The 11,180-nt window shown below is 32.8% G+C and overlaps 1 protein-coding gene across 6 annotated transcripts in view; it reads right to left on the minus strand.

Moving 5' to 3' along the window:
• Window positions 1–7,895, minus strand: part of LOC148278705 (uncharacterized) — a 46,450-nt gene extending 38,555 nt beyond the window's left edge. For 4 of the 6 annotated variants that reach the window (XM_088230988.1, XM_088230989.1, XM_088230990.1 and 1 more), the window contains exon 1: window positions 7,686–7,895. The gene's annotated coding sequence lies outside the window, so the exon portion shown is untranslated. Of the gene's footprint in view, window positions 1–4,080; window positions 4,204–7,294; window positions 7,415–7,685 lie in introns of those variants that run through there. The other 2 variants (XM_088230986.1, XM_088230987.1) reach the window with 2 other exon arrangements.
• Between the last annotated feature and the right edge of the window lie 3,285 nt (window positions 7,896–11,180).

Below are 11,180 nucleotides of genomic sequence, written 5' to 3' on the forward strand. Positions count from 1 at the left end.
TTCGAATCAATTTTGTCCTCAGCTGTGGCAGGCAAATGCACTAACCGGTACATCGTTAGCTCGACTAATGGCCCGAGGGTAGTCATCAGAAGTGCAATGAACGAAACACGACATATTTAGACGTACGTTGCATTAAACTTAACTGTAAATAATTAATAATTGCAACTTTATTGTTTGTAAAACACGAAACCAGAAATTAGCCATGTTTATAAATGGATCGTATTATTGTCTGGTGGATATGCATACAGGAAGTCAGTAAAATTAATAGTAAATAATAATATCGACAATATTAACAAAACAAAATGATGACACAAGTTGGTACATGACAAACAATAGGACAGATTATTTATATGCGAAGGTCAGTCCTACAGTGTGCCGGTGTGGCTCGGCAGAATCACTAATAGTTGCCTTGAGCGGCTGTATTGGGAACCAATTTCCAGCATTATTCTAGTATTCGTACGGAGGAGTGATCATATTACATAACACATATCAAATAGATGGAGTACTTGTCAATATGCCAAATGAATCTGCACTTTGGATAGTTTTAAGATACAGTAGAACTCCAGTCATCCGCATTGCCAAATATCCAAATCGTTATCAGGGAATTGCACAGAAAAATATAATTAAAATAATTTACAAAAAACATATGAAATATGTTTACTTGAATAGGGAATTGTTTAGTAATAATTTAAATCCTATTAGTAATAGATCTGATAGTGTACTGTCAGTTCCAGGATGCAGAACTAAGTTCGCATAGAGGCACTCCTTACATATTGGTCAAAGATCCTTCGATCTTTTGACCAAGGAAATGGTACAGTTTAAAGTTGGTTTTCGAGGTCTTGGAATAGCATGGAAGGAGCAGATACACCTTCTTTAAAAATAAAAAATAAAATTAATTAAAATTAAATGCATACTGCAAATAAATAATATTTTCGTAATTTCAGCATATGTTAATTTGGTTTTTCTTTTATTTTTCTTTTCATGGTCATGTCATACCATATATATGTGCTATACACTTTTTAATAATTTAAAAAGGAATGGCCCACACTCAGACGCTGTAGTCTTTGTGGGCATTTTTTCCAATCCATGTTATAGCTTCATTTTAAGATGTATTTTTCTCAAGTGTATTTTTGTAATTGTATTTCTATGTAAATAATATGTGTATGGAAAAATAAACAAATTAAAAAAAATAAGAGATGTTTTTTATTAAACTGCGCTATTAACTTTGCTGGACATGTTTAAACTTTCCCTTACTAAAAACTTCCGCGTGTTACGGTGGTGTGTAGTCACTACACATGCAAAAAAAAGAGAGATTTTAAATGGTAAAAGTGTAATATTCATCGGCAATTGCTTCAATTATTTATAGTTGAAGTCAAAAGTGATGATATTTTTAATCCAATTGCTAAAATCATGAAAAAAATATTAATTCAGTGCGCGCAAAAGAACCGCCCCTAACGAAAGCCGGGAAGCTACTAACGCAGCTAACGGGCGTCAGGGAGAAGTACAAGAAACTTTGCTGTGTGACGTATAAAAATTATCTCTTTCGCTCCCAAATATACCCGTATTCTCGAGAGTGAGACGTAAAGAGTGTGTGAGACAATTATATATTAGTTTGACTTGTTTGACAATTATATATTAGTTTGATTTGTTGACTAAGCAATGAGAACTTCTAAACTTTAAAAGGTGTAAAAACGCATTTAATATTTAAGTGCTTCATTAATTGATTACCAATGCTATTGTGTCATTCACCTTTTCCATATCTTTCCAACACGACAGGTCTGCGCGCACCTGTACATAATGTCGCCTGCTACATTGATTCATAACTCAAAACACTTGTTATATAATAAACCCTTCAAATCTGTATCAGCGTACTTCAATACACGTGAAAATATAGAGCGCACCAAGCAATAGACTTAAAAGATAAAACATTTAATACCAAAATTGTTTCAATCAAAATCAAAATTCAGGAAAATCAATGTACATGTTTTTATTTTAAAGATGCACTTTTATTTTACTGCGTACGTTTCAGTTATTTGGCAAAAAAAATGTTTAACAATGACCACGATAATTAAAACATGTGCAGTCTTTTTTGGGTCTGAGTTCATTCCCACGTTTCGGCTGGCGTTGCAGGAGTCATCTTCAGGGTAAACTGTGTGTTATGTAGAAAAAAATATACGTTTGTAATTTGTACCTTGTAGTCGGCAGTAGATACATTCAGAGACATTTTTGACGTATATATTGTCGGAAACCACATTAAGTTTAATTTGAGCCCGTCGTTTTCATTAAGTTATTTGGGTGCCTGTGGTGTATTTGCAACAGATTTCTGGCTCCTGAGACGGCAGCCGAAATGAAACCAACCTTAGCGAGATCACCCAAAAAAGGAGATTTTTTAAATTTATTTGTTAATGTTGTTTAAATATATGGTAATGTTTTCAGTACAAAGATAACATCACGTATTAATTTAATGACATGGAGGCAACTGCCATGATATTGGATTACATTTGACCACATCTATCAATATGATTATCTTGGCCAGTCGAACAATGCATTCGATTTATTAATGCAACATTAATATTTGAAGTATGTATATTTTGTAGAGATGTACCGACTAGTCGGGAAAGCCGACTATCTGGCCATATTTGTAGTCGGCATTAGTCGGCTGTTTACTTTATTTGTATTTCTGTGCTTAAAATAGGGTGATTGAAATGTAATCGTAACCTATATTAATAGTTTTTATTATAGATTCAGCTTTACAGTTTTTTAATATAATCTAGGAATAGGAACTCTTCCTTTGGTATTCAATAATTGAATATATGTAATACTAGTGTAATTTTAACAAAAAAATCAATTCTATACGAGAGCATTTACAACTCTGAATCAAGAACGTACGAAACCTATTTATTGTTTGTGTTAGAATCACAGTTTTGGTTTTGTAACATAAATCATTTAAAATTAAATATTTATTCAATTCAAATGAGTCAATTATTAGTTTCTAACCTAAAAATAAAAGTATGTTACACACAGTTATGTCACAGTGAGTATCATTTAACAAAAAATGGCAAACAAAATGTGTTAAGAGCATGTTACTCTAGTTAAATTATTTATATTTTTTTAATTAAAGGCAAATTCTGATGTAAAAAAACTAGAGTTTCTGCCCTTTCTGGCAGAATTCGATTTCTGTTTGTTTCATATATATTTCCAGCTTCGAAGAACAGTCTCTCACTGTAAACGGAGCTGGCTAGACAACAAAGGTACACTTAAGCGAGGTGCGACATTTCGGGGTATCTAGAACTGCTACGGCTCCACCACTCAAACGGGTCATCGTTGCGATTTATCAACGGTAACGCACAGTAGGAGTGCAGTTCACGAGCTGCACTTGACTTATCATCGTTAATACGAACTAATAAATATGCCGCGAAAATTGCCGATGCCACACGAACTCTACCGAAAGCAATGATCGGCTTGGCCGACTAGTCGGCCTTTTTGCAACTGACTAGTCGGCCAGTCGGCTAATCGGCCCATCTGTAATATTTTGTGAGGTAATTTTAGGAATGTTTGTTAAAGAAAATATCTCCCCATTAGTGCAGGCAAGAATTGTTTTTTGACTTTATGTAATGAGAAACATAAAAAAAATGATTTGGAGGAGAACTTCCTTGCGAAATGAATATGGAAATCTCAGTCTTTAGCCGGTTAAAACCCTCACACACCCTAAATATATATACTCACCCTAACTAACACGTACAACAATAATAAAACGGATACACTAATTATTTAACTCTTATGAGTACGCATTATTTTTTATTTATGTTGTTTTATTGTGATTATTATTACTATAATTTATTGATATATATTTAAAAAAAACTTATTACTACTACGAGACTTTATTAATAATCTAGTGAAATTATATTCGATTGTATAAATTGCAGCAATTCTAATAAATGCTTTAATAACATATGATGAAAACAAAATTTTGGTCTATACATAATTTTTAATTTTTCTTTTGTGACTATTGGTGTTCACATATAATTGGTGAAAGATGTTTAGTGTTATAAATTGTATTTATATTGTGATATCATTTACCGTTTGTGAACTGAGAATAAATAAAAGGATTCACATTCGACATTGCCCGCACTAACACGAGGAAATATAAAGCGGTACAGTACAAATGAAGGTGAAATGTCTGCAAATGCAGTACGCAGTTAGCACTTGTAATTTGAACAAAACAATTGAAAAGTATACTTAGAACAAAAATTGAAAGATATGATTATTTACTATGCACAAAACTAGAATGTTGTCTCAGCTGGATGCTCGTAACATATGGCGACACCATTTGCAGATCCATTGTTCAAAGACTGCAGAATTGCATAGGAATAACATTATTCGTGAAAATCATTTCTCAGCTATGGTCCTTAAAATATAGCTCGATTAGATTGACAGTTGTCAGCAAAAGTGACGACATAACTTTGTAGTAACGTCCGTATATTATTGACGCAAGAAAAATCATTACTATCTGGCATGTTAATTTATTTTTTTAATACAATGCTTGACATATAAATCAACCTAATTATATAAAATCAGCTTTAAAACTAAAAATAAACCTAATTATTAACGACGTTCTTACTAATTCATTTAATGTTGTTCATAAAAAAAAAGTATAAATGCCTTATTTTTTGGTGAATAATTGTCTTAAAAACACTATAGTAGGCTTGTTTTTGCATTTTTATATCAATTTTCGGAAACAGAGTTTCATGTTTGCATAAAAAAACTAATAAAATCGATTTAAACGGTACGTGGTCAGTGATCAGTAAATTTCCATCACTAGTCACAGAGTAGCGCAGGACCGAGATGCTTTCGCTGTGGTGATGGCCAAGGTTGGGGGGACCTGACATGGCACCGCAAGAAGAAGTCACATTATTTTGGCAGCTGTCATTTTAATCAAGTTATATTTTAAGGACTATAGAATATACGTTTTTTGATGATCCTGATTTAATAATATGCATTAGTTTCAATGAATATGAGCTTAAATGATGGGTCTGGAAGCGGAACATGATGCTCTGGCAAAAAATACCCGGTATATCATGCAAATGAACTAATAAAGGTGTACTTTTAAAAGTTTGCTTTGGACTTGGTGAAAATTAGCCGAAACCGAGCGAGGGTTATTACTAGAGCCCCTACCGGGCACTGCGGATTGAATAAACACATTGCTAGAATGAACTTTTCAGAAATTTCTAGATGTAGGTTCTGCAGTGCAAATGATAACACCTATACGCATTCTATGTAAATGTGATGCTTTATATAGCAAAAGAAGCCGCTTTCTCGGTGGACCGGTGGTTAAAGATGTGTATGGAATAAAATTTTAGTAAAACGATGTGTGCGAAGTTACAGTGAGTCGAATTGGATTTGATAATTATTATGGATAACTTATATAGCACCATTTTCGTAATATAATACCTCAAGGGCGCTTTACATAGTGATTCTATTGTTAAATTTAATTGAAGCTTTTAAATTTGTAATTTAATTAAAACAATTTATTTTGTTGTCACATGCTACGGATTCATTCGAATGATTTAGAGAACAAGTGGGTTTTAAGTTTTTTCCGAAACATCACACTACTTTCACAGCCTCGCACCTCTGCTGGGAGGGCATTCCATGCCACAGGGCCTGCTTTTATAATAACTTTTCCTCTCGCTGTAGACGTAGCTGATCTAAACGTGAGATGCCTGTCAGCTAGTTCATTTGGAATGCATAGTTCCCTTAGATATTCCGGAGCAGAGCTGTGCAGTGATTTATACATAAGCCAACAGAGTTTGTATTCGACCCTCTGTGGAAAACGCAGCCAGTGCATATTACAATTATGATATATATATGAGCTAGATAACAGAACGTCTTGCAGCTACAGAGCGCATGGACAATAAGAATTCTAGCCCCTTTTTACATTTTTATTTTCAAAATCCTAGTAGATATTTTTTATCATATAAAAACACTTCTCCTGAAAATTTTACTTTTGTAGATATTTTGCTTTGCGAAAAAATCCTAGCATTTTCGATCTACAAATTATTTCTCCTTATCTGCCTCTGACCTTCGTCCAATTACAAATATTGATACAGACAGGCAAACAGACACAGTTCATTGACCTCCCGAGTGAATTTCAAAATACTGTGGGCTATTTTGTGAATCGAAAAAAGCCACTTCATAAATTATACCACACTCAAAAAAAAATCTTCATTTACGTCAGTCAGCAGTTCCTATCAAGAAAAGGTTCAGTATTTTGAGTGTGGCAACACTGATTACAATTTGGAGAATAGAAAAACAGTGAAATTCACCAATTATTTATCTTATGAGGGAATCTGTGTAATATATTTTATAAAATGGCTTTATTTGATAACAAAAAAAAATAGCATGAACAACTGTAGTTAAGCAGCATTTTAGTTTACAAATATGAATCATTGATTGTTAATACATTTAAATAAATACTTTCGCATGTTTTGTTTTGTTATCCATGATTCTTTTAGTCTAACCTTTGTATGGAATTTAAGCTTGCTACTGTACTGGAGACATTCTACATTTTTTTCCACTTTTATACTTTCACTTGGTGAAAAATTCACAATTGAAATAATCCAAAGGAATTTGTTTTCTAATTTTCACACACTGATTATCACTTTAAACGATTATATGTCGATTTTAAACACGCACTGATAACTTTTTGTAGGAACAGAAGAAGAAAATATGACACATTTAGGCCTATCGCGAAAAATTGAAGGTTAAGTGAAAAAATCGGCCTATCGAGCAAACACTCGCAATTTTATAGCACTTTTAGAATGTTTTAAGGTTGAAAGAATCGTTTTCCGCAGACTAAACTTATGTAAGCAACGAACAAAACATTAATCGGTAAAATAGATACACGATCGTCCGAGAAAATGGTCGTAGAATGCTTCGTGAATAATTAGGCAGACATATTGCATTCTAAAGCTATTTATTTTATTTTACAATGTTCATTGTTGAAACATGTTCTATGTTTTACTGTTACCAACAGACTAAATAATGGATAAAAGCGAGACATGAGAAGAAAAAAAGAACGATACCATTTTGGAATGGTGATCGAAAAAACTCTACTTCCTTTCGATAAAATGAACATTCACACATTTAAAAATTGTTTTTTAACTGCTAGAAATCACTGAATCACTTTTTAAAAACAATATAAATGCGGCAGGCGGCTGAAACTTGTAAAAACAGAAGATAAAATAAAAATTCCGATGTCCTATAAACAAAGAAGGAAAATGAAAGGTTCACTCACGTCAAATTCTTGGAAAAGCGAAGCACAAATCAGCGTTTATTTGAAATTTAAAACTTAAGCGATGCAATTCCGAACCCACAGATCGTCAAAAGCGCAGTAAAGATATCTTATATTCAGAGGATGCTGACCCCAAGAGACTACTAGCCCAACCCTTCAATTGACACTCTTATATTGTCTAGAAATGCAATTCACACCACCATTTATCGCGAATAAAAACGCAGTAATCATTTACGCGATGTATTAAACTATATCGTAAGCACCAGCAGAGATAAATTAACTATTTCTAGACAAAATAACGGTACTATGAAATATAATCGGCAGTTATTCACAGTAATAACAATGATAAAATTATGGTTATAATACGGTAAGTCCGCGAAAAATTATCAATTACCTTGGTCCGTTCCAAAGGGTGTACAATAAATAAACAGGAATAAATCCAATTGAGTCGATCCAAGCTAGGATGATCGCGGATTTTAATGTTAACTATCACCTCGGCCACTTTTTCACAGTTTGCCAAGATGGCGTCTTTAAAAGACGACAGACGATCGTTCATAGGATCAATATTGTGACGTCACAAAGACGCGTTCACGTGGCGCGGAGTGTTAAAATTCCCAACACTTTTGAAATGCTACTGTTCGCATCTAGCGTTGAGTTTTAGAACTAAAAATGTCGAGCAAATCGACATCTATTGTGAAAGTATAATAACTTGCTTCTTGCTTTTCAGTCTTGCTAGCTATTTGTAATAATATTATAATACATTTGCTTTAGGTGATCTACGAATACGTTTTTATGACATTTTAATAAAGTAAATTTACGTCTTAAAATTTTTATGTAAATAAAAAAATTACACCGTGAATAAATAAATCAATAACATTGTTATTTTGAATAGCACGATGATTGAATAGGTAGGTACTGAAATATATACTAAGTAACAATTATTTATTTATTTATCAACGTTCATAAAATAAAAATAACATTTTACTTCAAGCCGAAATATCATTATATTATGTTTTAAGGGTTCACGTAATTAAATGTAGTAAAATTATAATAGAATTGAACAGAAATCCAAAAAAATATTTTTAAACAATAATTAATTAACATTCAGTTAGTTAAAAAAAAACTAAAACGTATCGTTGCTGGAAAGGAAAAAGTTACTGAATAACACGTAGCAACAGAAGAGACAATTAAAGTTTTTTTGCTTTTTAAAGTCATTATTGATAAGTAAATATAAAACAATGTAGGTCAATGAATAAATATGAAATATAATAATACACCCTTCATTGCGTTTTCAGTACAATAAATAATTGTCTTTTTGCAAAAGAGGTGTGATATTTAGGTAGTTTTTCAAAACGTGGTACAACTTTAAATATTGGGTGTTAACAAAATTTTTGTTAATTTTTTTCTAAATTTAAAAATGAGGACCAAAAGCGCAACACAATGGTAAAGGTTCGTCATTCGAGAGATTTTTTTTGCTTTACAAGATATTGTGTTTGCTTTTACGTTACATGTATTATTTTATTTGATTACAAGCCTTCAAAATGGAATGTCAAGTAGACGAAAGTCAGCATTCTAGCCACCTCGGTACGGTAAATATTTAATATATTATGAATTATTGTCTAATTTCTTGTAAAATAATGAAGGAGAATGCATTATAAATTAGTTAATTAACTTGTTTTGTTGTTTAACAATGAAAATTTTCCCTGTAGAATGACATATTTTCTAGTGATATAAAGTAGCCTGTATCGATTGCCGTCCATCCAAACATAAAAAATACGACTATCCCGTTAGTACATGGTGACGTAGTATCGTTATTCTGTTTTTATAATTAGATCGATTATTTTCCCGAGGGGGAGATATTTTTTTCTGGGATAAAAATTACCATATTTCACTTCTTAGCTCTCCAGCTATTCTTATTAAAAAAAATCGACATGTCGCTCCGTTGCGACGTGAAGGAAACAAAAAACGGATAAACACACTTTCGCATTAAAAAAATTATGGACCAACCTTAGATGATAAAACAAGGGAGTCAACTTTTTACCGTTTTGAAGTTAAAAACGCAGAAATTATTACACTTTTGGCGTAAAACTGCTTTTTATGGTTGAAATAAAAATCTGATGTCCACCTTGTTTTAGTGCAGAAAACATTAGTAGTCTCAGATACGCTATTCTAATATTTACTATTATTATTTTACATTGAAAGTACTTTATGGGTTGAAATTCTCTCATTTGTTTAAAAAGTTATGATGTTTAAGAAATCGCACAATCACAAAATCTCGCTTCCTGAAAAATTATTTCAATGTGTCTCCCGTGGTGTCCTTTAAGGCAGGGGTCTTCAACCTTTTTGAAGACCTATTTTGCCATTATCATCAAACTTGTAAGTTTTTATACCACCCCACCCCACTGGGACATATAGGAGAGGGAGTGCAGTAGGGAGGGGGTGTAAATTTAAGAAAAAAAATAAGATACCGGGCAATGCCGGATTTAAGCAAGCTCGTTTATTTTTAAATTTTACCAGGCCAGAAACAGGAAAGGACATCAATAAAATTCAATAATTGAGATGTTTGACATCGTTTACTTTTGACTAATTTGTCAATATCTGTGGTCGTCGAAATAATTTTCAAACCGTTCTCCAGGTGACCATCGGTAATTCCGGTCCTTGTCTTGGACTTGACGTTTTTGATTCGAGAAAACAATTGCTTGCATAGATAATATGTGATTCCAAAAATGATGTTATATTTAGTGCAATATGTCTGATTTTTGGAAAATTGGAAATGGAGATTTACTTTGAATAAAACTCGAGCAAACCGCCGAACACATTGCGACACGCGTTTCATCAATGTTCCTTCGATATCGCCTGCCAGTTATTCCACCATTTTTGGAACCGTAACGCCAGACATACATACTTTTGAAAAAGTTGCTTTTGCGATGGGCATAATACTCCCGCTGCAGCCTCCATACATTATTTTAAGAATTCACCGTCAAAAAAAGGTTTTGACTTAGGTACAATTTTCTCTGAAATAATGTAGCTTACATGTAGGTACAGTGTACCTTTGTAATGTAAATATCAAATAAAATATTTTGATAGCAACATTAACATGAATTACGCGCGTTAGTATAAGGACTCAACTATTATTTTTTAATTTCTTAACATATGTATATTATACTTAGATCAATAAATTTATTTTTGCTAGGTTATTGCCGGGCCGCCAAGAAAGCCACTGCGGGCCGCGGGTTGAAGACCTATGCTTTAAGGTATAAATGGATGGATTAGGTAGATATATATAGGAATACCGTGTCTATTTATTTTACGTCAATGATCTTCGAAGGCACATATATTTCAATAAATTAAAAATAAATATAATACCGAAGTCAGAGAGATTGATGCATGCCGTATTGCCGTGGATTGGAAATTCTCACTGGATTTACTACAATATATATGAGTTTGTCCAAATGTTTGTAGTCAAAAGACTGGATTTCACCCCCTCGGGAGTCATTAAGATTAACAAATTACAACAGGGATGGAGAATACCTTAAAGAAGGGAATATGGAAGTCTAGGCATTTACAGAGCGTATGACCCGTCATTGTCTGATTTAAGTGGCCACTTTACACACTGTGTAACATTAACCATTTTGCCCATGTTTGAACATCCATATTTCTTCAGTACTTTCATTTGTTGGTTTTGGTGAAGTTAAAGAGTTGAAACCTTTATTTTTGTGAAGAGATTCATCAAACTGAATTATTTCACATACAAAGCAACGCCTCAAAAACAATTAACCAATTTTTGGAACTTGGAACAGTTGGTTTTATTACAATGTGTAGTGTGTAAAGTGGCCACTTAAACCAGCCGTTAAAACAGGTCATAAGCTCTGTAAATGCTTAAATTTCA

Source organism: Micrasema longulum, unplaced genomic scaffold, assembly GCF_059751315.1.
Source record: "Micrasema longulum isolate JH-2025_06_02 unplaced genomic scaffold, ASM5975131v1 h1tg000838l, whole genome shotgun sequence".
Taxonomy (NCBI): domain Eukaryota; kingdom Metazoa; phylum Arthropoda; class Insecta; order Trichoptera; family Brachycentridae; genus Micrasema; species Micrasema longulum.